General features: G+C 38.2%; 1 protein-coding gene across 3 annotated transcripts in view; it reads right to left on the reverse strand.

Moving 5' to 3' along the window:
* Positions 1-23,280, reverse strand: part of LOC119802867 (PRAME family member 12-like) — a 40,538-nt gene extending 17,258 nt beyond the window's left edge. For all 3 annotated transcript variants that reach the window (XM_038314056.1, XM_038314055.1, XM_038314054.1), the window contains exon 1: positions 23,183-23,280. The gene's annotated coding sequence lies outside the window, so the exon portion shown is untranslated. The remainder of the gene's footprint in view (positions 1-23,182) is intronic.
* Between the last annotated feature and the right edge of the window lie 3,882 nt (positions 23,281-27,162).

The following is a 27,162-nucleotide window of genomic DNA, read 5'->3' on the forward strand; positions in this document are numbered from 1 at the left end:
TTCCCATTTCTTTTCATATGCTTACTGGTGAGTAACTTCATAGAGAAAGAAATCAGCAATTAAATTTTGAAATAGCAGTATATGCCCAAGTTACTTCAATGACAAAGAGGCCTGGAATAAACTTCTGTCTTCTGGAGAGCAGACTGAAGACTTATGTCAATTAATTCAGGAACTTGATGAATTGTTCCAGGATGATGCAGTAACCAAACAGATTAATTGGAGACACAGAAACTGGATGCTTGAAAGGTAAAATTAGCAAATGACAATACTATTGTTGTATTTACGTCTGCTTTGAGACCATTTAGAAATAAGATGAATATTTCTTATTTTATTTGATTATCCTCAGATATTGGACACTCATATACCCAGTGGATAGCTATGACTTATGCTTTACAGGAAAAAAAAAACAGTTAAAGTTGTTCCCCCCAACAAAGAAATCTAGAAATTGGAGATTGATATAAAATTTAAGAAATGTTAATGAGAGTTAATGGGGGCTTTACATCTTGCATTGTCTTCTATTTCTTCCATAACAAAAGATACCTATAATATTGTTTTAGATTTCAAAGATTGTTTTATACCATCCCCTGGGCTCACTGAAATTGGCAAATATATGCATTTAGTGTTTCATCAGTTAATTTCAAAAATCCAATTAATTAGAAGATATCATTAGAACATCGTGGCTCAGGGTATGACAAAATGTTTTATATTGTGTTAGAAATCTGTGCTCCAGGCTACACAAAATCTTATATTTCAATTTCCACAAGTTTATATTATCATTTAAGGATGATGACTTGTCCATATAAATGAAGAAAGTTTGTTTGTAATATATTGTCACCTTCAGCAGAATCTTGTCCTTTCAGGGTTAGTAATTGCCCCAGTGTAAGTACAAAGACAGCCATCTTTTGAGTATTTGCGATATATGTTGTATCCAAAAGAAATTAAGCCTCAGAAATTGAAAATTAAGAGAGAAAGATGACAAACTTTGAATGACCTTCAGAAATTACTGTGGGATATACCAACAACCACTATGCCTTCATGAGACTAACCTAGTTCTTCTGCTTATTTGTGACTGTTGTGATACTTGATCTATTTGTGGGACACCTGGCAGTGAGAGACTGATTTGTCCCTGTGGCTTTGGCTGATACTTTGAAACCTGTTCCTTATGCAGGATTGCATTTTTCTGCCTAAATATAGGAAGAGGTGCCTGGTGCTATGGCAAGTTGTTATGACAAGCTTTGCTGGCGTCCATGAGAAGCCTCCTTCACACTGTGAGAATACAGTGGAGGAACAGAGTAAGAGGTTGTCCAATCTGAGTGAGTTGAAGAAGAGCAGAGTAGAGGCTGGAGTCATGTTGGAAAATAACAAAGAAAATAATTAAATTAAAATAAAAATAACTAAATGCCATCCATACACGGAGGAAACACTAACAAGAAAAAGGATTCTATAAAAAGATAGTGAAATCATACAATAATTAAAAATATTCAGACTTACAAATCAACATTAAATTGCTTCTTTATCATCCAATAACTATAATGATTATCTTGTGATATATTGCTGAAGAAAACTTGTAAAATATCCCCAAATTTCTCTTTGTAAACATTTGTCCTTTATGTGTATGTCAGTCACTCTAGGCATGTTTCTTTTTCATACTAAGAAGCCATACCCTGTCACAAGTACTGGCTCAGAAAATTTACCTGGCACTTTCAGAAGAAATCTGACAGCATTCTGAGCAATGGTGAGTTATTTTTAATACTATATTTTCATTGTAGCATAGTTAATGTTGTATTAGCTTAACTAGGTTAACGTTTCTCTTTCCCAGTCAAAATCAGGCTGCTACTGAGGGGGGATTGCTGTTACTGAAATCGCTTCTTTCTTTTATAGGTGCACATGAATCTCAAATTCTAATTTATTTGTAACATAGAAAAGGTTTAATTTGGTTAACTGTTTTAGAGATAATCTTTTTTTTAGAAATCAAACAGATTGTACACAACATAGAAAAAGTAAAAAGAACAGAACAAAAACTGATGACTAAAGAAGAAAAAAAAAGATTAAAGTATGACCAAAATGGAACAAAGCAAAATAAAAATAAAAACCTGAGAAGTGAAGGCCCTAGGAGGAAGCAACAGCATATGTAAGAGTGGTGCTAAGCATGGCATATGGTTACATTATTTAAAACCTCTAGTGAATATAGTTTTTAAATACCTGAGTTTTCTAATTTCCATGGTATCTGTACCATACTGTTATTAGTAACATTCTGCCTTGCCTGGGACAACATACCTACAGGTTTTTCTCATGACCATGAGGAGCTGAAAACTGGGACATAGCCAGAGACTGACAGGTAGCATCTCACTTTAATGATAACTGTATTATCTCCCTTTGAATCTGATTGACAGAGTGTGTGCATTCAAGTTATAGTTGGAATATGGAAAAAAGAGAATGATCTCAATTCTATAAATGGGAACAAATCCTACGGTAAATTTTGTTATTTCCTTCAGAGTTGTTGACTCATCTCTTGATGTGAGTTTCTACTCTGTATGCAATGACTATGTTTTATTCCTATTGGTTAGTAGAGAACCTGCTTTGTCCTATGACAGAGACAAATATAATCAGGCAGGAAATCTGAACAGAGATATAGAGAGTAGCCAGGATCAGGAGATACCATGTAGCTACTGAAGCAGAAATATGGCATTAGGCCACCATCATGTGGATATAACAGAAATTAATTAATTTAAGATGTAAGAGCTAGCTAGAAATACACTTGAGCCATTAGCCATATGCTGTTTTTATGATTGTAGATTCTGTGTGATTATTTGGGACTGGGTGCATGGGAAACATAAAGCAGAGTCTCTGCTTTCATCATGGTGCCCTATGTTTGACAATGAGCATCAACATAAAGGCTAAGAATACTACAGAAAGGAATTTAGTCCCCCCAAAAGGGAGTCAATTGCAGCTTCTTGGTAGCCACAATTTTCAGAAAGGCATTTTGTTGTTGTTGTTGTTGTTGTTGTTGTTGTTGTTGTTGACAGTGAGTAGAAGTATGACTCACTAAGGAGACAACTTCCTGGTTCATACTGGAAGCACAAACTGCTTTGGACCTTGTAGAATGTCCAGTTTCAGAGCTTTTAAATGGGGTTTGTGAGCAGTATGCTACAAATTGCTTTATGTTGACATAGACCCCAAGCATCCTTAGAACTAGGAAATTATCATTGATTGTGTAGGTTATGCACTGGATGGATTCAACAGGCAAAGGAGCCGGGATGATCTTTTCACACCTGATAAACATGAAAAATAAAAAATTCTCCTGTGAAAAAAATGATTACATATATGCCATAAAGATAGATTTATTAATAAACCTCTAAACATGTCAAACTCTATTACAGAGCTACAGTATTGAAAACAGCTTGGTATTGGCATAAAAACACAGAAGTTGACCAATGGAATCGAAGATCCGGATCTTAACCCACAAACCAATGAACACCTGATTTTTGATAAAGGAGCCAAAACTACACAATGGAAGAAAGAGGGCCTCTTCAACAAATGGTGCTGGAATAAGTGGTTGTCAACCTGATGAAGAATGAAAGTAGATCCATATTTATCACCATGCACAAAACTCAAGTCCAAATGGATTAAAGACCTCAATATTAATCTGAACACACTGAACCTGATAGAATAGGAAGTGGGAAGTACTCTAAACATATGGGCACAGGAGACTGCTTCCTATGTATAACCCCAGCAGCACAGACATTAAGGGCAACGTTAAATAAATGGGACCTCCTGAAACTGAGAAGCTTCTGTAAAGCAAAGGACACTGTCACTAAGACACAAAGGAAGCTTACTGACTGGGAAAAGATCTTCACCAACCCTGTTACTGACAAAAGTCTGATCTCTAAAATATATAAGGAACTCAAGAGACTAGACTTTAAAATGCTAATTAACCCATTTAAAAAATGGGGCTCTGATCTGAACAGAGAATTCTCAACAGAAGAATTTCAAATGGCCAAAAGACACTTAAGGTCATGCTCATGCTCAACCTCCTTAGCTATCAGGGAAATGCAAATCAAAACAACTTTGAGATACCATCTTATACCTGTCAGATTGGCTAAAATCAAAAACACCAATGATAGCCTTTGCTAGAGAGGTTGTGGGGTAAGAGGTACACTCATCCATTGCTGGTGGGAATGCAAACTTGTGCAACCGCTTTGGAAAGCAGTGTGGAGTTTTCTCAGAAAATTTGGGATCCACCTACCAAAGGAATTTACCCAAGAGATGCCCAATCATATTACAAAAGCATCTGTTCAACTATGTTCATAGCAGCATTATTTGTAATAGCCAGATCCTGGAAACAACCTAGATGTCCTTCAGTGGAAGAATGGATGAAGAAACTGGAATATATACATGTTAGAATACTACTCAGCGGTAAAAAACAATGATATCTTGAATTTTGCATGCAAATGGATGGAAATAGAAAACACTATTCTGAGTGAGGTAACCCAGACCCAAAAAGATGAACATGGGATGTACTCATTCATAATCGGTTTCTAGCCATAATTAAAGGACATCGAGCCTATAATTCAGGATCCTTGAGAAGATAATAAGAATGTGAACCCAAAGAAAATCATAGAGTAATCCTCCTGGATATTGGAAGTAGACAAGATCACCAGGCAAAAATTGGGAACTTGGGGGTGGAGTGGGACCCGGCCAAGGGAAGATGGGGAGAGAAAAGTGTGAAGGGGAGAATGGGGAGAGCTTGGGGGAATGGGATGCTTGGGATATAGGAAGGGTGGATATGGGAGCAGGGAAGCATATATCTTAATTAAGGGAGCCATCTGAGGGTTGTCAAGAGACTTGTCTCTAGAGGGGTTCCCAGGTATCCAGGGAGACGCCCCCAGCTAGTTCCTTGGGCAGCTGAGGAGAGGGAGCCGGAAAAGGACAGATCCTATAGACATACTAATGAATTTCTTGCATATCACCATAGAACCTTCACCTGGCAATGGATGGAGAAAATGACTGAGCCCCACATTGGAGCACCAGACTGAGCTCTCAAGGTCCTGATGAGGAGCAGAAGGAGGGAGAACATAAGAAAGAAAGTCAGGACCGTGAAGGGTGTGTTCACCCATGTAGACTGTGGGACAGAAATAACGGAAGATCACCAACTCCAGTTGGAATGGGACTGATGGAGCATGCGACCAAACCGGACTCTCTGAATGTAGCAGAAGGTGGAGGCTGACTGAGAAGCCAAGGACAATGGCGATGGGCTTGGATTCTACGGCTTGAACTCTAAGGCGTGGACGGGCTCTGTATGGGCCTTGTCAGCTTGTTTGCTCACCTTCCTGGACCTGGGGGGAGTTGGGAGGTCCTTGGACTTAACATAGAGTAGGGAACCTTGATGGCTCCTTGGCCTAGAGAGGGAGGGAGTGGGGGTATGGGTGGAGGGGATGGGAGGGAACGAGAGGAGGAGGGGAGGAGATGGAAATTTTCAATAAAAATGAGTTTAAAAGTAAATAAATAAATAAATAAAATGTTCATAGACTTGAGAATAAAATTGATATAGGCAGGTATATAATGAAACAGCTTTTAAAAATTTTAAAAAAGTCTTTTCAGAGACAGTAAATATAACATAAACGAGTAGAGACTGTCATAGATTAAAGGAGTAAAGATAATAAAACAAATGATAAAGTAATATCATTAAAAGTAAGCCATGTAAAGAAAGAATGTTTACAAAGTGTATGAATTGTATTTATTATTGTGATTCCTTTAAATTTTTTGATGGCAGAGGGACATTTGATTCATGGGTTCCTATGGTATATGATAACATACATTTTATAAGCATCAAAATTTGTATCTAAATATATTCTTTTAGTTTTTCAGTTTTTCAAGACATGGTTTCTCTCTTGCTTTGCAGCCTGTCCTGGATCTAGATCTTGTAGACCATGCTGAACTCAAACTTACAGAGATCCACCTACCTCTGACTCCCAAGTCCCAAGTGCTGGGATTAAAGGTTTGAACCATCACCATGTGGTGCATATGTTACTTCTGAAAAGATGTCCTGCTTTTGTTTCCACCTAAGATGAGACCCTGTGGATTGTTTCCTGGGTAATGTAATTTGATGGAGCAAGACCCCCAAAAGGTCTTTAGAAACCCTATAAAACGTTTCCCAATAAGCAGCAGGAACCATATTGGAGAAAACTACATGGAAATTCGCAAATAATAATTTATGTTGATCTTTATTTAAACTGGGATATTATATAGAAAGATGAAGACTTTGCATTGGTATGGATCTTAGTTTACTGATAAACATTCAAGGTTTAAGGAAATAGATTGTTAAAGCTTGCCTGAAAGGAAAAGATCTACCTGTTGAGGAAAACTGAGTTTTCAGAACAAAGGCAGGCCACAGCTGTGAGTAATCTGGCCCAAGTAGTTCTTGGAACAAACGTTTTTCTTCAGGAGAGCAGACAGTGGACTTACCTTAAATAATACAGGGACCTGTTGAGTTGTTCAAGGATTTTGTCTCCATACTGATGCAGCCATCAATAAGAATAATTAGGGATCAAGAAGGAAGATTTTTGATTTTAAACAGCTAGCCTATGAGATTACTAATATAATATATCAGGCTGCTTTGACATATTTTAGAAAGAAAAGTGTCATCTCTGATCACATTCAAAATTGTTGAGGAATTTTAACCTTATACACCAAGGACTGGTTAGGGCTGCTGCTTTGCAAAGGAAAACTGATAAATATGTTCTCTTACAACATAGACATCTGGAAAATGGAAACTGATACAAGAATTAGGAATAGTTAATGAGACCATGCTCCTATATTGAGCTTTAGAGACTAGACTGGATTACCGTCACATTAAGGTATGGTCCAAATGGTACCTATAAAATATTTTAGATTTAAGATTGATTTTACCATCCCTTTGGCTCCAAAATATTTTCAAAGATTTTCATGTAGTGTTACATCAGCCAATTAAAGGAGCAAATTGGGACATATCAATGATAAGTGTTGCCTCAAGTAATGGCAAACAATGTAATAATATGGCAGATATATGTAGCTGATGCAATAAAAATATTCAAAATATTTTTCAACAAGATTATATTATCCATTATGGATCTTGTTTCTCCATGAACTATGAAGGAATTTGCTTGCAACACTTGGACAGCTTCCACAGAGCCTTGCTCTTAAGGGTGGTTAATTCCCCAAAGAAAATACAAATCCAGCCACCTTTCGTATTTTCAGGGCATGTGTCTTATCCTAAAGAAATTAAGATTCAGAAATTGGAAATTAGGAAAGATAGCTTGCAAACTTGGAAGGAATTTCAGAAATGACTGGTAAATATTCAGTGACTGTGCATATTTTAATATTGTCTACGGAAAATCTTGAGCAATGCAGTGAGATTTGTAAGGGGAGAAGTGACCCTATTTTCCACAAGTTCTATATTGATGCTGACATTCAAGTGTTGACTCAAGTGGAGCGTTCCCCTGGCTTCTTGAATAAAAAATCTCAATAAACAAACAAACAAACAAACAAATAAATAAATGAGAGATACCCTTCAATCACCACATAAGGCATAACATCATGCCCTTTTTATTCTAAATTTTCTAAATGTGGATTCCCACAAGCATTATACCATGCATAGATTTTGGCATGATGGTGTAGAAGAGACTTTTGTCTAAAGCAAAATGGAAAGAACATTGCTATGAATTATGGAAAGGATAAAACCCTGTTATAATATAGGGTCAAGTACATGTTTGGGGGGGCTTATAGGAAGAAAATGAACCTCAATGGTTTCCTGAAAGTTTGGTGTTGTGGATTGACCAGAGGAATACCAAACTGGATGATATTGTAGCTGCTAGTGCTCACGAAGAGCAAATGGATGGAGATTGTTAAAATTGTGTTCCTGAAACTCTGATGTCATCATATTGCAATCTGACAAATAAAGGAAGATAGAGAGATGGTTGGCAATTACAATTTCTTGGTAGAACTGCTGCATAGACCACCCTGACATCTGTGAGTTTTATTAATCTAAATCCATCGAAGGATCGTTGACTGCATGTTTGGTCATGTATATCAAATATATCTTGGGACACAGAAGTTAACTTTTCCAGTTCATTGTTTTATCTGCTGCTGAACTAGAGGTCCTGGAGAACTGAGATTCAGAAATTTCCCTTCTGTTGGATAGAAACTTGATAAAGTAATTAAACATTATTTTAGGTGTAATGAGTGAATAAAATCACACTTCAGCATATAAAGAGGTATTAAAAATAGGCTTTCCTGCTAATATTCAGAGTCATGGACTGTAGCAGCTGAAAGACATCTTTCAATAATGATAGCAGCATGCATTAGGATTCTATCAGATGAAAAAGATCCTTATCTCACCATCAGAAAAACATTTCCTTTCATTACAAAGAAGTTATAAGAATTGTAATTTAACCTATTGTGTTTTATTGTTAATATTCATACACAAATTTTGGTATTGACCTGTAAATGTTTGAAATTACTTCTTTTCGCCATGAAAATGTGTTATCATTTCGAAAATGGTTAGGTATGGAAGATTGCATTCCTAGAAAAAAACTGCCTGCCTGCTCAGGGTTTCCTCTCTCCGTGGTTCCCATGCTACACAACAAAGTTTGATCTTTTTGTTCCTGTTTCATGAGTTGGACACTTATAATAAGAAAATATAGTTGTTATATCTTGGAGTTACCCTGGGTGTCTTTGACCCGTGTACATCAACAGAGGCAGAGAAATTTCTGTGAGTTTGAGGCCAGCCAGATCCATAAGTGCCAGTTATAGGACAGGTTCCAAACCTACAGAGAAATCACTTTTCAAAAAGCAGAAAACAACAACAAATATCCAGCTAAAGACAGCCTAGATCAATTTGGAAATAGGACATTCCAACTTTGTTACCCTTTACTTCTTTAGTTACTTTTTTTAGTTACTTCTTTACTAGGAGGTATTGTAGCTATAGAAACATTTGTATTGATAGACACTAATGGTTTGACTATATTTATCAAGTTATTTGTTAAGTCACAATGGAAATTTGGCTCAGGTGTATGTGGCATCAAGTTACACACTGTCCCTTAACCCTTTTTAAACAGAGTCTGGTAATAAATGATGAATAAGATATTTCTCCATCTAGGCAAACAAGAAAGGGCATGCATGACAGAATGTGTGTATCACTGATTAGTAGTTATATAATTTTGAAGAAGACAATCAAAGAATCAAACAGCTGTTTGTCCCGTGGCATTAATTAAATTTAAAGGAGTTCAGACAGAGTTTTCCATCTTCAAGGCTACATGACAACATGTTTGACCTATGGAGTGGTGACTGATTGTTTTGCTAAGACAAAATTGAATTTTGATCCAAGGTGTTTTTACTTGATATTTCGAGATGTGTGGAGGAGATTACATTTTTAATTCTCTGTATCAAGGCAAGAAAGTCTATTGCACTCCCCTTCCCCACATTTCAGACTTGGGTACATAAGATCTTTGTATAATAATTTGAGGAAGATGGCAGTATGCACTGGATGACTTTCCAGCTCTAGCTGTTGTCTCTTAATCTTAATCATCCTCTCAAATATGGACAAACAAGTCAGACAGGATCCTGAAACTTATTAAAATATTGGTTAGATGCAGATATTTTTCAAAAAAATAGATTATTTGCAAGTAATTTGGTGCAGTTGTTTATTAAAACTATCATATGTGAGATATGTTTTGTTTTTCCTTTGGCTGGGATTTGCCAATCGAATATATCTGGCAATGAATACTTGGAGAACTTCCTATTTCCATGGTTCTCTTATGTCCTGGAATCAGATAATACCAGGATGCATGCATTCTAATATGAGTATAATAAAAATATATTATAGGTTTACACATTTTCAAATAAGCATATTAAAGACTGGACTTTGCCTTGCTGTCCAGAGTATATCCTTAAAATCAAAATATAAAGTAGCATAATTGAGTATAACCCAAACATAACCATAACACTGGTATTCACTCTAAAGTTCATCGTATTACCATTCCTTCCTATTTATTATACAGTCCTCGGTGTTCCTTCAGTTTCTAATTCTATTTTCAGAATAGTGGATATATAAATTTCAGAAATGAGCAAAAGTCAGGACTATTACACTATCATTCCTACACATTCACTGGACTAATCATGACATAATGTAAACTCCCCTATAAGCCAACTCAACATCAGATAGATTTTGGAAATTGATACTGGAGCTAAGGCATACACATATTGAATTTTATTACCTCTGTTAATCTGTGTGTCATTTTAAAAGTACCAAGTAAAACACATAAAGACAAAAATAATATTTTCATATACCTTAGTACTAGTGAACTCTGATTTCCTTGCAATATTACATGTAGTAGACAGAAAACTTAGTAATGTAATTTTTCCTGTTTCTAAGTTATCTTTATCTTATTTAAATATTTATAATCAAGGGACATTTTACTCTTTGAAATTGTGTTACTGTGTTTACATAATATCACAGAATGTGAGGGGTAACATAGGCAAGACAAAAGATTTTAGAGGATGTTTTAAGAAAAAGCATTTGATATAAAAGTTTGGGGAATATATAAAATGCATATTTTAGGTAATGATATATTATGAGTTCAAACTACACATAACAATTTTATAGATATAGTTAAAACATTGGTCTTTCAATGAAATGTAGCATAGCATCTAACTGCAAAGCAATTTGAAATTGATTCGTTGACAGCTTCTTAGTCAGATGTACCTACACTCCTTATATTTATTCCCAAATAAAGTGGAGTAATATTTATAATCTCCTGAGAGTACATAGCAAATTTTTCATGTTGATATGCTTCCAAATGCACATGATACATTCTAAATTTTTTCCTATCTATTAAGGCAGCTCTAAATCAAGTCTAAACCTGTAGCATAAAATTTAGCATTCCTGCTTTATAAAGAAAATATTTAAGGAATAATTACAGATATGATAAACTAAACATACACATAAAATAGTATTTCCCAAGTATTTTTATAAATATATTTTCATCATAAAACTTGTTAAATATAAGCAAGAGTAGAATTGTATATCTAGGTAGGCTTATAAATAAATTGCAATAAAAGGGCATTTGCATGAAAAAGGCAAGACCATGGTGAATAATATTCCTTTAAAAAGTGTCTAAGTTTATTGCATGTATTGATTTAATAAATAAGCTTTATGACTCATACCTAGGCATGAAAAATTAGTTGGGAGAACCAGACTAAGTGTCTTCTGTGGAAAAAGAAGAGTCAGTATTGTAAGGTGATACAGAGAGAAGGATATGAACTTGTTATACCTGGAAATTTAATAATTCATGTGTCATAGCCTAAATAAGAAAAGCAGGGGTTACAATCTAGGGTGGAACCAGCAATAAGCATAATTCATTGAAAGAGAATTTATAATTAATAATAGTCTCTCTGTGGTTATTTTGGAACCATCTGGTGGGATAAAATATTCTACCTACAAATGCACTCCTACTAATGGCCAGACATTTGACATAAGACAAAAAAGTATTTAAAAAGAGACAAACCAACAAAACTGGAGCCAAAAGCAGTTTCTTGATGACAACTTTCCTTGGCTAAACTCAATCCTAAGGGCAAACAGAGGAATGGCTTTTATAACAGCCAGCTTCTAGGCTGAGTGCTCCTAACTAAAACATGTATGGCTCTTTTTTGATTCCCTTGATAGAAAACTTAAATGGGGTTAATGAATAATGGTAAACAGTCTATTAGTAGTCAGCATTGATTCCACAGCTTCCCTGACCTACAGAGGTAATCAGGACTCCTGATATGTCAGGCATACAGCTAGACTCTCAGGGACTATGAGAGAAGGATCCAGCAAGTAATGCCTTGTGTCAACACATATGTTAATCTGTGTACTGTTAAATTCCAACTAATTTGAGTATAACCCAAACACAACACTGCTATCTACTCTAAACTTCACTGTATTTTAAGATTTGTCTCCCATGATCAAGAAAGTACCATAAAAACAAAGATCCAGACAGCAAAAAATCTCTAGACTGGATACTCAATGATTAAAAATATACAGATGCCAATGTCTTTACCATTCTTTTATAATCCACACAAACATTAAACAAGAATCCCAGGTATAGAAAGCTTCAGAACAACTTTGTTATATCATTGTTCGCCTTAAAAATATGGTACTACAGGTTAATATCCAGTTATGCCAGCATCATTTGTTAAAGATGCTTTCTTTCTTCCATTGTATAATTTTAGCTCCTTTGTCGAAAATCAGGGGTTCATAGATTTGTGGATTAATATCTGGGTCTTCAATTCGATTCCATTGGTCAACACCTCTGTTTTTGTGCCAATAGCAAGCTGTTTTCATTACTGTAGCTCTGTAATAGAGCTTGAAGTTAGGGATGGTAATGCCTCCGGAAGTACTTTTATTGTATAGGATTGTTTTGCTTATCCTGGGTTTTTTGTTTTTTCATATAAAGTTGATTATTGTTCTCTCAAGGTCTGTGACCAATTTTGTTGGGATTTTGATGGGGATTGCATTGAATCTATAGATTGCTTATGGTAGAAGTATATATCTTAATTAAGGGAGCCATTTTAGGATTGGCAAGAGACTTGATGCTAGAGGGGTTCCCAGGTGCCCAAGGAGATGTCCCCAGCTTATTCCTTGGGCAGCAGAGGAGAGGGTTCCTGAACTGGCCTTGTCCTATAGTCACACTGATGAATATCTTGCATATCACCATAGAACCTTCATCTGGCAATGGATGGAGATAGAGACAGAGACCCACATTGGAGCACTGGACTGAGCTCCCAAGGTCCAAATGAGGAGTAGAAGGAGGGAGAACATGAGCAAAGAAGTCAGGACCACCAGGAGTGCATCCACCCACTGAGACGGTGGGACGGAGCTAATGGGAGATCACCAAGGCCGTTTGCAATGGGACTGATGGAGCATGTGATCAAACCGGACTCTCTGAATGTGGCTGATGGTGGAGGCTGAATGAGAAGCCAAGGACAATGGCACTAGGTTTTGATTCTACTGAATGGACAGGTATTGTGGGAGCCTAGTCTGTTTGGATGCTCACCTTCAGAGACCTGGGTCGAGTGGGGAGGACCTTGGACTTCCCATAGGGTAGGAAACCCTGACTGCTCCTTTGACTGGAGAGGGAAGGGAGAGGAACATTGAGGGGAGGGGAGGGAAGTGGAAGGAGGGGGGATGTGGAAATTTTTAATTATATATATAATTAAATATATATTTATATGACATATAAAATGACCAGTGTGGACTAGAGATATCTCACTATCCTCAACCCTAGATTAAGAGCATTTGCACACACATCATGCACATTAAATCATGCAGACATATACACATACACATTAAAAAATATATTAATTTAAAAATGAACCACTAAGCCTATTGCCTGCAACCTTTACTATAAAATCCTTATAAAAGATAAATGAGAATATGTTAGGTAAATTATGCCGTAATAGTCATTCAGTTTGGATTTAAATAGTATTTTTCAAAATGAGTTCTTGACTATGGATTGTTTTGCCTAAGAATAAGTGCACAATTTTCCTGTATGTATATTCATCTTTTCCTTTATCTTAATATAATAGTATATAAAATATGCTTGGATTCAAAACAATGTTATAATTAATATACTAAATATTATTTTTAAACTATCCACATTAGCTGTTATTTAGGATACAAAAGAGTAAATTGGGAATAATAAGCAGTATATGGTTTACAATATATTGCATTGTATTTATGTATTTATGTGTTATGTATTTATAAAAATAGATGTATAGCATTTGTTGTGCTTACACATGTTTTTTGCTGAGCAAAATGTCTATCATTTAGTAGGCCTAGCATTAACTAATGAATAAAGACCATTTGACTGAATTGAGCTCTAACCCAATTTTTTGAAGTTTAATTAGAATCTTACTTATTCAGATAGTAAAAATTATATTACATAATTATATCACACTTTTATTATAGAAATAAAGTAGATCTATAAGAGCTGAGAAAAGTTAAAATTAAAATGGGCATGATATATTACATGCATGTTATTGAAATTAACTGTTATGAGACAACTGGGTTTGAATACTAGATGTTACCTTGCTATATATTATCTTTGTCTATATATAAAACATATAGTTATATATATAAATATAAATATCAATCAATATATATGTTTTTAAATGGAAAAACTAATTGCAAAAATTGAACTAAAAACTTAATATCAGATGTTCTCTAGAATACTCCTTGAATATGTTTGTAGTGGAACTGGCTATCCTAACCTCAGAAGATATAAACCTGACTCTCAAAGAAAAGTACTTTGCCTTATAAGTGAGGCTGGAGCTTAGGTATAATGACATGAAAGCAGGAGTGGGACAATCAGGGATATGGAGTGTGAAAATGGTAGAGGGAAGTGGATGAGAGAGCTTAATAGAGGGATTTTAATATTTAAGGTATGTGTATATACAACAATGCCATAATGTAACCCATTGTTCTATACAATTAACATATTAACATAAAGATTTAAATAATATTCAATAAATATGTTAGGAGCTACATGGTTTTTAATAATGTTGGTCAAAATAATATATAAATCATACTGTGCAATAAAAGGTTGTGTTGCCTTTTTTCAAATAAAAAATATGGGACGGCACCCAGAATCCTCCCCCCTTCCCCTTCCTCATCCTCCCGTCTTTGGGGCCACAAAATCCCACAGCTCAGCCTGTTTGGGCTCTGGGGACCTGGAATTGAGTGCACCCAGGCCGGTCGGAGGTCCCTTCCTTCATTTGACTGCCAGGAGCAAGGTAGGCCTTTGTCTGAGAGCTGCTTGGCCTGCAAGGGGACCTGACAGTCTGCAGGAGGATCCATCGTTCTCTGGGGTGAGTGAGGAGTGAGTGCCCAAACCGCGGCAGCTGCCCGGAGAGGGACCACCGACTCTCCACAACTCCCCCTGCCACCAGCACACTTCCTGCTCTTCCTGCAGGGGTTATTCTCCCCGGATACTGCCTCTCTCTTCCTGTCCCTTCCCAGCTTGCACCCAGAATCCTCCCCCCCTCCCCCTGCCTCATCCTCCCGTCTTTGGGGCCACAAAATCCCACAGCCCAGCCTGTTTGGGCTCTGGGGACCTGGAATTGAGTGCACCCAGGCCGGTGGGAGGTCCCCTCCTTCATTTGACTGCCCGGAGCAAGGTAGACCTTTGTCTGAGAGCTGCTTGGCCTGCAAGGGGACCTGACAGTCTGCAGGAGGATCCATCGTTCTTTGGGGTGAGTGAGGAGTGAGTGCCCGAACCGCAGCAGCTGCCCGGAGAGGGACCACCGACTCGCCACAACTCCCCCTGCCACCAGCACACTTCCTGCTCTTCCTGCAGGGGTTATTCTCCCCGGATACTGCCTCTCTCTTCCTGTCCCTTCCCAGCTTGCACCCAGAATCCTCCCCCCCTCCCCCTGCCTCATCCTCCCGTCTTTGGGGCCACATAATCCCACAGCTCAGCCTGTTTGGGCTCTGGGGACCTGGAATTGAGTGCACCCAGGCCGGTGGGAGGTCCCCTCCTTCATTTGACTGCCCGGAGCAAGGTAGGCCTTTGTCTGAGAGCTGCTTGGCCTGCAAGGGGACCTGACAGTCTGCAGGAGGATCCATCGTTCTCTGGGGTGAGTGAGGAGTGAGTGCCCAAACCGCGGCAGCTGCCCGGAGAGGGACCACCGACTCTCCACAACTCCCCCTGCCACCAGCACACTTCCTGCTCTTCCTGCAGGGGTTATTCTCCCCGGATACTGCCTCTCTCTTCCTGTCCCTTCCCAGCTTGCACCCAGAATCCTCCCCCCCTCCCCCTGCCTCATCCTCCCGTCTTTGGGGCCACAAAATCCCACAGCCCAGCCTGTTTGGGCTCTGGGGACCTGGAATTGAGTGCACCCAGGCCGGTGGGAGGTCCCCTCCTTCATTTGACTGCCCGGAGCAAGGTAGACCTTTGTCTGAGAGCTGCTTGGCCTGCAAGGGGACCTGACAGTCTGCAGGAGGATCCATCGTTCTTTGGGGTGAGTGAGGAGTGAGTGCCCGAACCGCAGCAGCTGCCCGGAGAGGGACCACCTACTCGCCACAACTCCCCCTGCCACCAGCACACTTCCTGCTCTTCCTGCAGGGGTTATTCTCCCCGGATACTGCCTCTCTCTTCCTGTCCCTTCCCAGCTTGCACCCAGAATCCTCCCCCCCTCCCCCTGCCTCATCCTCCCGTCTTTGGGGCCACATAATCCCACAGCTCAGCCTGTTTGGGCTCTGGGGACCTGGAATTGAGTGCACCCAGGCCGGTCGGAGGTCCCCTCCTTCATTTGACTGCCCGGAGCAAGGTAGGCCTTTGTCTGAGAGCTGCTTGGCCTGCAAGGGGACCTGACAGTCTGCAGGAGGATCCATCGTTCTTTGGGGAAGAGATGGGCAGGCGCCAATGCAGGAGCTCCTCCAACAACATGAAAGGCAACATGACATCACCACAATCCAGACATCCCGAAACAACAAGAATTGAACACCCTACCCCAGAAGATATAGAAGAAACCGACATTAAACAGTACTTTATGAAAATAATAGAGGACCTTAAACAGGAGGTAAAAAACTGCCATAAAGAAATGGAGATGACAAACAAAAAGGTAGACGAAATAAATAAATCTCTCAAAGATACCCAAGAAAAACAAGAAAAACAAGAAAAAGCAATCAAACAGGTAAGGGAAACAGTACAAGACCTGATAAATGAAATGGAGGTATTGAAGAAAACACAATCTGAGGGACGACTGGAAATGGAAACTCTGAGTAAACGAACAGAAACTTCAGAGACAAGTATTTCCAACTGAATACAAGAGATGGAATAAAGAATCTCGGACTCTGAAGATACTATAGAGGAAATAAACTCACAGATTAAAGAACTAAACAAATCTAACAAATTCTTAACACAAAACATTCAGGAAATCTGGGACACCATGAAAAGACCAAACCTAAGAATAATTGGGGTAGAAGAAGGAGAAGAATTACAACTCAAAGGCCCAGAAAACATATTCAACAAAATTAGAGAAGAAAACTTCCCCAACCTAAAGAAGGATGTTCCTATGAAGGTACAAGAAGCCTACAGAACACCAAATAGACTGGATCAAAAGAAAGCATCCCCACGCCATATAATAATCAAAACACAAAACATACAGAATAAAGAACAGATATTAAGAGCTGCAAAGGAAAAAGGTCAAGTAACATATAAAGGGAAACCTATCAGAATTACACCTGATTTCTCAATGGAAACCATGAAAGCCAGAAGAGCTTGGATAGATGTGCTACAGACACTTAGGGAACATGGATGCAAGCCTAGACTATTATACCCAGCAAAGCTTGCATTCACCATTGATGGAGAAAACAAGATATTCCAGGACAAAAACAGATTTAAACAATACGCAGCCACAAATCCAGCCTTGCAGAAAATAATAGAAGGAAAATCACAAACCAAGGAGTCCAACAACGCCGACAATAACTCAAGCATCTAGCGACCCTTCACCAGCACAACTAGAAGAAGGGAAACACACAAACTCTACTACTAAAAATGACTGAAGTTAACAACCACTGGTCATTAATATCACTTAATATCAATGGACTCAATTCACCTATAAAAAGGCACAGGCTAAGAGACTGGATACGAAAACAGAATCCAACATTTTGCTGTTTACAAGAAACACACCTCAACCACAAAGACAGGCACCTACTCAGAGTAAAGGGTTGGGAAAAGGTTTATCAAGCAAATGGCCCTAAGAAACAAGCGGGTGTGGCCATACTAATTTCCAACAAAGTTGACTTCAAACTAAAATCAATCAGAAGAGATGGAAAGGGACACTTTATACTCATAACAGGAAAAATCCTTCAGAATGAAGTCTCAATCCTGAATATCTATGCCCCTAATATAAAAGCTCCCACTTATGTAAAAGAAACACTTCTAGAACTCAAGGCAGCCATCAAACCACACACACTAATAGTTGGAGACTTCAACACTCCTCTCTCACCAATGGACAGGTCAATCAGACAGAAACCTAACAGAGAATTGAAAGACTTAATGGAGGTAATGAACCAAATGGACTTAACAGACATCTATAGAACATTCCACCCAAATAGGAAAGAATATACCTTCTTCTCTGCGGCTCATGGAACCTTTTCGAAAATTGACCATATACTTGGTAACAAAGCAAACTTCCACAGTTACAAAAAAATATTAGTAACCACCTGTGTCTTATCGGATCACCATGGATTAAAATTAGAATTCAACAACAATGCTACCCCCAGAAGGCCCACAAACTCATGGAAACTGAACAGTCAACTACTGACCCACACCTGGGTCAAGGAAGAAATAAAGAAAGAAATTAAAGTCTTTCTTGAATTTAATGAAAACAAAGACACAACATACTCAAACCTATGGGACACAATGAAAGCAGTGCTAAGAGGAAAGTTCGTAGCACTAAGTGCCCACTTAAAGAAAACGGAGAAAGCACTCATTGGTGACTTAACAGCACACCTGAAAGCTCTGGAAAAAAAAGAAGCAGACTCACCTAGGAGAAGTAGAAGACTGGAAATAATCAAACTGAGGGCAGAAATCAACAAAATAGAAACACAGAAAACAATCCAAAGAATCAATGAAACAAGAAGCTGGTTCTTGGAGAAAATCAACAAGATTGACAAACCCTTAGCCAAACTAATCAAAAGGCAGAGGGAGAACACGCAAATTAACAAGATCAGAAATGAAAAGGGGGACATAACCACAGACACAGAGGAAATTCAGAAAATCATTAGATCTTACTACAAAAGCCTGTATGCCACAAAATTGGAAAATGTAAAAGAAATGGACAGTTTTTTAGATAAATACCATATACCAAAGTTAAACCAGGACCAGGTAAATGCTCTAAATCGTCCTGTTAGTCGCGAAGAATTAGAAACTGTTATCAGAAACCTCCCTACCAAAAAGAGCCCAGGACCAGATGGTTTCAATGCGGAATTCTACCAGAACTTCCAAGAAGACCTAATACCTATACTCCTTAAGGTATTTCATAATATAGAAACACAAGAGTCACTGCCAAATTCCTTCTATGAAGCTACAGTTACCCTGATACCTAAACCACACAAAGACTCAACCAAGAAAGAGAATTACAGGCCAATCTCACTCATGAACATTGACGCAAAAATTCTCAATAAAATACTGGCAAACCGAATCCAAGAACACATTAGAAAAATTATCCATTACGATCAAGTAGGCTTCATCCCAGAGATGCAGGGCTGGTTCAACATACGAAAATCTATTAATGTAATCCATCATATAAACAAACTGAAGGAAAAAAACCATATGGTCATCTCATTAGATGCTGAAAAAGCATTTGACAAAATTCAGCACCCTTTTATGATAAAGGTCTTGGAGAGATTAGGGATACAAGGGTCATTCCTAAATATAATAAAAGCTATTTACAGCAAGCCGACAGCTAACATCAAATTAAACGGAGAGAAACTCAAGGCTATCCCACTAAATTCAGGAACACGACAAGGCTGTCCACTCTCTCCTTATCTCTTCAATATAGTGCTTGAAGTTCTAGCAATAGCAATAAGACAACATAAGGGAATCAAGGGGATTCAATTTGGAAAGGAAGAAGTTAAACTTTCATTATTTGCAGATGATATGATAGTATACATAAGCGACCCCAAAAACTCCATCAAAGAACTCCTACAGCTGATAAACTCCTTCAGTAACGTGGCAGGATACAAGATCAACTCCAAAAAATCAGTCGCCCTCCTATACACAAAGGATAAGGAAGCAGAGAGGGAAATCAGAGAAGTATCACCTTTCACAATAGCCACAAATAGCATAAGATATCTGGGAGTATCGCTAACCAAGGAAGTGAAGGATTTATTTGACAAGAACTTTAAGTCTTTGAAGAAAGAAATTGAAGAGGATACCAGAAAATGGAAGGATCTCCCCTGCTCGTGGATTGGGAGGATCAACATAGTAAAAATGGCAATTCTACCAAAAGCAATCTATAGATTCAATGCAATCCCAATCAAGGTCCCATTAAAATTCTTCACAGAGATTGAGAGGACAATAATCAACTTTATATGGAAAAACAAGAAACCCAGGATAGCCAAAAAAATCTTATACAATAAAGGTACTTCTGGAGGCATTACCATCCCTGACTTCAAACTCTATTACAAAGCTACAGTATTGAAAACGGCTTGGTATTGGCATAAAAACAGAGAAGTTGACCAATGGAATCGTATAGAAGACCCGGATCTTAAACCACAAACCTATGAACACCTGATTTTTGATAAAGGAGCCAAAAGTACACAATGGAAGAAAGAGGGCATCTTCAACAAATGGTGCTGGCATAACTGGATGTCAACCTGTAGAAGAATGAAAGTAGATCCATATCTATCACCATGCACAAAACTCAAGTCCAAATGGATTAAAGACCTCAATATTAATTTGAACACATTGAGCTTGATAGAGGAGAAAGTGGGAAGTACTCTACAACAAATGGGAACAGGGAACCGTTTCCTATGCATAACCCCAGCTGCACAGACTTTAAGGGCAACATTGAATAAATGGGACCTCCTGAAGTTGAGCAGCTTCTGTAAAGCAAAGGACATTGTCACTAAGACACAAAGGCAGCCTACTGACTGGGAAAAGATCTTCACCAACCCTGCAACTGACAAAGGTCTGATCTCTAAAATATATAAGGAACTCAAGAGACTAGACGGTAAAATGCCAATTAACCCAATTAAAAAATGGGGCGCTGAACTGAACAGAGAATTCTCAACAGAAGAAGTGCGAATGGCCAAAAGACACTTAAGGTCATGCTCAACCTCCCTAACTATCAGGGAAATGCAAATCAAAACAACTTTGAGATATCATCTTACACCTGTCAGATTGGCTAAAATCCAAAACACCAATAATAACCTTTGCTGGAGAGGTTGTGGGGTAAGGGGCACACTCATCCATTGCTGGTGGGAATGCAAACTTGTGCAACCACTTTGGAAAGCAGTGTGGCGGTTTCTCAGGAAATTCGGGATCAACCTACCCCAGGACCCAGCAATTCCACTATTGGGAATCTACCCAAGAGATGCCCAAGCATACAACAAAAGCATATGCTCATCTATGTTCATAGCAGCATTATTTGTAATAGCCAGATCCTGGAGACAGCCTAGATGCCCTTCAGTGGAAGAATGGATGAAGAAACTGTGGAATATATACATGCTAGAATACTACTCAGCGGTAAAAAACAATGACATCTTGAATTTTGCAGGCAAATGGATGGAAATAGAAAACACTATTCTGAGTGAGGTAACCCAGACCCATAAAGATGAAGATGGGATGTACTCACTCATATTCGGTTTCTAGCCATGATTAAAGGACATCGAGCCTATAAGTTTGGGATCCTTGAGAAGATAATAAGAAGAATCTCCACCTGACGATAGATGAAGAAAATGACAGAGCCCCACCTTGGAGCACCGGAGTGAGCTCCCAAGGTCCTGATGAGGAGCAGAAGGAGAGAGAACATGAGAAAGAAAGTCAGGACCGTGAGGGAACCTCCAGCTGGCGACAGATGGGGAAGATGACTGAGCCCCACATTGGAGCACTGGACTGAGCTCCCAAGGTCCCGATGAGTAGCAGAAGGAGCGAGAACATGAGGGAGAAAGTCAGGAACGAGAGGGGTGCGTTCACTCATGGAAACGGTGGGACAGAACTAATGGGAGATCACCAACTCCAGTTGGAATGGGACTGATGGATCATGCGACCAAACCCGTCTCTCTGAGTGTGGCCAACAGCGGGGGCTGACTGAGAAGCAAAGGACAATGGCTCTGGGCTCTGATTGTTCTTCATGGACGGGCTCTGTGGGAGCCTTCTCAGCTTGGTCGATCACCTTCCTGGACCTGGGGGGAGTTGGGAGGACCTTGGTCTTAGCATAGAGTGGGGAACCCTGATGGCTCCTTGGCCTTGAGAGGGAGGGAGGGGAGGTATGGGTGGAGGGGAGGGGAGGGAAGGGGGAGAAGGAGGGGAGAGAAGGGGGAGAAGGAGGGGAGGGAGGGGGGAGGAGGAGGGAAGGAGATGGAAATTTTTAAATATTAAAAAAATAAAAAATAAAAAATAAAAAAAAATATGGGACTTACAGCAATTTCTTATATTATTAGTATCCTAGATACAGGTACTTAACCCATTAATATAGTTATTATCTCATTCTAATCATCCTACATTCTTAAGGTCAAAACTTCAGGTAACTGGAATATAAAATATCAACTCAATTTTGTTACTTTCACCCATTCCTTCAAAAGTCATAATTTATCAATATTTATCCTTACCTAGGGTATGATTGGTTAGATACCAAAAGATATCTTCAAATTTCACTCTAACTTTTTCTAGTAATGCAGATATATATCATGGACAAGAAGGCAATCTATGCCCAAACTAATAAGCTAACCTAATCTATGTGGCCAAGTAGATAGTGAGTCAACAAGCAATATTTCAACAGTCAATTCTATGAAGGAATATGCTTTCTCACTCTGTTATAAATATTTCTTGTTTTACCCACAGGCAACATTAGCTCTACTTCCCAGAAAAAATCCCATGATATTATAGTAATATTGCAAAATTTTCCATCTTTTCAAATAGAAAAAAATTTCAATGTTTCCTCCATTTTTACCAGATCAAACCAAACAAATCACCGTTTTTCTTACAGTCAAAAATATTGCCAGTAAAGGTCAGACACAATTTTATGTCATAAGAAATAAGATATCTGTGTGACAACAATGTCTTCTAATAAGAACAAGGTATTAAAAAGCAATTTCAGAAGTCTTAAATGAAACCAAGAAGTAAAAAAAAAAAAAAATAAATAACTCAACAGGTTATCACAATGACATCACAAATTGTAATTTCAACACTGATGGAGAACTTTCTCAATTTTCTACATTTAGGAGAAGAGCCAAAAACAAATACCAGATTCAGAATAGAAATAATCTGATTCTAAACTACAATAACTTTGATAGTCTTTCAATTTCACAAGAATAATGATGAAAATGGAAACATATAATTCCTGCAGTATGTATAGAGTATGAGTTAGTTATGTATACATTTCTATTTGCAACAAATAAAATAACTTTAATAAGCAGTTGTTTTATTCAGACCTTATGTAGTTCATATATTTTATTGATTTAGTTGATCACATTGATCACCAATTGTTTCAAGGAAAGGCTGCTTGTTCATCCCAGCCACCTGGCTTGCTTAGCCCTGAAATAACCAAAAAGAAATTATATTAATTACAACACTGCCTTGCCCATTTGCTCTATCCTCTTATTGGCTAACTCTCATATCTTGATTTAACCCAATTCTATCAATCTGTGTATTGCTACATGGCAGTGGCTTACCAGGAAAAATTCAGCATGGCTGACTCTGGTGGCTCCATGGCAGCTCTCTCCTCTGCTTTTTTTCTCCCTGCATTCAGTTCTGTTTTTGTGTACATATACATAATGTATAATATCATGCCACAGCCCTGAATTTTCCACATGTGGTATGAAAACAGGCAATAAATCTCATAGCTCCTTCATTCACTGTATCTGCTTAATATACTAGGAAAACATAATAATGTTGTATACCAGTTTTTTCAGATGTATATATTTGAAATAGATCCAGTTGTTAATATTTCAAAGTACCAGTTCATGGACAGAGCTCTCTATGAGTCTGTAAATTTTTTGAACATAAAAGCAGAAAATAACATAAGGGTTATTATTTAGAGTAGACACTGATGTTTTTATATGTAACTAACTACTACATTCTTTCCTATGATTGTATAATTTGCATCGCTACAGATTTAACTAAAACCATAGGATTACTACAGTGTTTTTGATGTTTTATATAATCCACAAATATATCAAAGAAGAGCAACATTTAGTAGACTCCCATACAAACCTACAAAGAATTAATAAATTTATGTTTTGGTGTATATCTAAAAAATAAGGTATTTGATCAATATTTTACACTATTACGATCTAGATCTTAGAGTCAGTTTCTTAAACCATTAATATAGCTATAATTATATTCATCCTATTATGTTAAAGTCAAACCAACAACTAACAGTACTACAACATATCAAGGTAAAATGCATGATGTCTTCAGCTAATTCAAATGTCATAATTTGTCAAAATTAACACTTCACAGCATATTACTGGTTTAATATTCATAGGCAAGCCTAAATTTTTGCTCTTAGATTTTTTAGGAAATGTAGATATATAATTGACAGAATGAAAAATATGCCAGTTGCAACAATCGAGCCTACTCTATATTTTTAGTGAGATAGTAATAACAAAACCAGAAACTTCATCTGAATGAATATCGTTTCTAACTCTGCCCTAAATATATTGTCCATTGACCCACAAAAAGTATTGGCTCTAACTTCCAGAAAAAAATAAAAAAGATAAATTTAAGGTATTAAAGAGCAAAATTTTAGAAATCTTAAATGCCAATTAAAATCAAATAAAAGCAAAGAAACAAGGAAAAATTCTTAGTGTAATAACATCCCTTATTGAAATGTCAAAAACGGTGGGAAACTCTCTAAAAGTAACACAATTAGCAGACGAGCCACTAACAAATATTGGAGTCTAAGAGAGAAAGGATCATTTTTTACTGTATAGTTATAGTTAGGCCATTGAGATAGAAAAGATAAATGCTAAATTGGTTATACAAAATAACAACAGTGTTTACTCAGTAGGAATACTGATGTATACAATTGCATTACCTAATAATATACAATGATTTTATTATGTAGCAGGATTTATTTTGACAGTTTTACTATAGATATTGTTTTAAAGGCTAGTCTCAGAGAAGGTACCAGCTGAGGAGAGAAAGCAAAAATATTACTAGCAATAGAGCAAAGATATGTGTGGGACAAATAAGTTAGGTGCCCTGAGCCCATTAGAACAACCCAAAGAATTAAAAGTAACCTGGACATAGCTTGCCTTCAAATGGAGACTGTCTGTTGTGGAAAACCAAACATGCAGAAAAAATACTGGGCCAAAGGTGAGAGAAATCTGACCCAACTAATTCCCTTCCCTTTTTATATACTTACTGGTGAGGGACTTCATAGAAAAATAAATCAGCAATTAAATTTTGAAATAGCAGCATATGACGAAGTTAATTCAATTGGAAAGAATGCCTGAAAGAAACTCTGTCTCCTGAATAGCAGACTGAAGACTTCTTTTTTTTTTTTTTGTTTTGTTTTTTTTTTTTTTCTCATGGTTTATTTTTTTTATATTTAAAAATTTCCATCTCCTTCCCTCCTCCTCCCCCCTCCCTCCCCTCCTTCTCCCCTTTCTCTCCCCTCCTTCTCCCCCTTCCCTCCCCTCCCCTCCACCCATACCTCCCCTCCCTCCCTCTCAAGGCCAAGGAGCCATCAGGGTTCCCCACTCTATGCTAAGACCAAGGTCCTCCCAACTCCCCCCAGGTCCAGGAAGGTGATCGACCAAGCTGAGAAGGCTCCCACAGAGCCCGTCCATGAAGAACAATCAGAGCCCAGAGCCATTGTCCTTTGCTTCTCAGTCAGCCCCCGCTGTTGGCCACACTCAGAGAGACGGGTTTGGTCGCATGATCCATCAGTCCCATTCCAACTGGAGTTGGTGATCTCCCATTAGTTCTGTCCCACCGTTCCATGAGTGAACGCACCCCTCTCGTTCCTGACTTTCTCCCTCATGTTCTCGCTCCTTCTGCTACTCATCGGGACCTTGGGAGCTCAGTCCAGTGCTCCAATGTGGGGCTCAGTCACCTTCCCCATCTGTCGCCAGCTGGAGGTTCCCTCACGGTCCTGACTTTCTTTCTCATGTTCTCTCTCCTTCTGATCCTCATCAGGACCTTGGGAGCTCAGTCCGGTGCTCCAAGGTGGGGCTCTGTCATTTTCTTCATCTATCGTCAGGTGGAGGTTCTTCTTATTATCTTCTCAAGGATCCCAAACTTATAGGCTCGATGTCCTTTAATCATGGCTAGAAACCGAATATGAGTGAGTACATCCCATGTTCATCTTTATGGGTCTGGGTTACCTCACTCAGAATAGTGTTTTCTATTTCCATCCATTTGCCTGCAAAATTCAAGATGTCATTGTTTTTTACCGCTGAGTAGTATTCTAGCATGTATATATTCCACAGTTTCTTCATCCATTCTTCCACTGAAGGGCATCTAGGCTGTCTCCAGGATCTGGCTATTACAAATAATGCTGCTATGAACATAGATGAGCATATGCTTTTGTTGTATGCTTGGGCATCTCTTGGGTAGATTCCCAATAGTGGAATTGCTGGGTCCTGGGGTAGGTTGATCCCGAATTTCCTGAGAAACCGCCACACTGCTTTCCAAAGTGGTTGCACAAGTTTGCATTCCCACCAGCAATGGATGAGTGTGCCCCTTACCCCACAACCTCTCCAGCAAAGGTTATTATTGGTGTTTTGGATTTTAGCCAATCTGACAGGTGTAAGATGACTGAAGACTTCTATAAATTTAATCAGGTACATGATGAATTTTTTCACGATGACGTACTAATCAAGCAGATTAACTGGAAACACAGAAGCTAGACATCTGAGAGATGAATAGCAAGCCCATGACAATACTATTGCAGTATTTAAGTATGCTTTGAGACCATTTAGAAAGAAAAGTAATGTTTGTGATTACATTTTAATATCTTCAGAGATTGGACTCTCATGTAGCCAGTGGCTAGCTATGACTTCTATTTTACAGGAAAAAGATAGTTATAGATGTTATCCCTAACAACGAATTCTGGAAATTGGATGGATATAATATTTAAGTAGAGTTAATTGCTGCTTACACTCCCTCTCTTTCTTCCATAAATATGATACCTATAATATTGTTTATATATAAAAGATTGTTTTTATACCTTTCCCTGGGTCCCCAAATAGTCAAAGATTTGCATTTAGTGTTTCATCAGTTAATTTCAAAAATCCAATTAGAAGATATCATTGGAATATCTTGATTCAGGATATGGCAAAAAGTTTTACATTATACCAGAAATCTGTTTCTCAGGCTACAAAAAATAATTAGAGATCAAGTGCAACAAGTTTACATTATCGATTAAAGGATGGTGACTTGCTTGTCCATATAAATAAAAGTA

The sequence above is a fragment of the Arvicola amphibius genome, chromosome 12 (genome assembly GCF_903992535.2).
Source record: "Arvicola amphibius chromosome 12, mArvAmp1.2, whole genome shotgun sequence".
NCBI lineage: Eukaryota > Metazoa > Chordata > Mammalia > Rodentia > Cricetidae > Arvicola > Arvicola amphibius.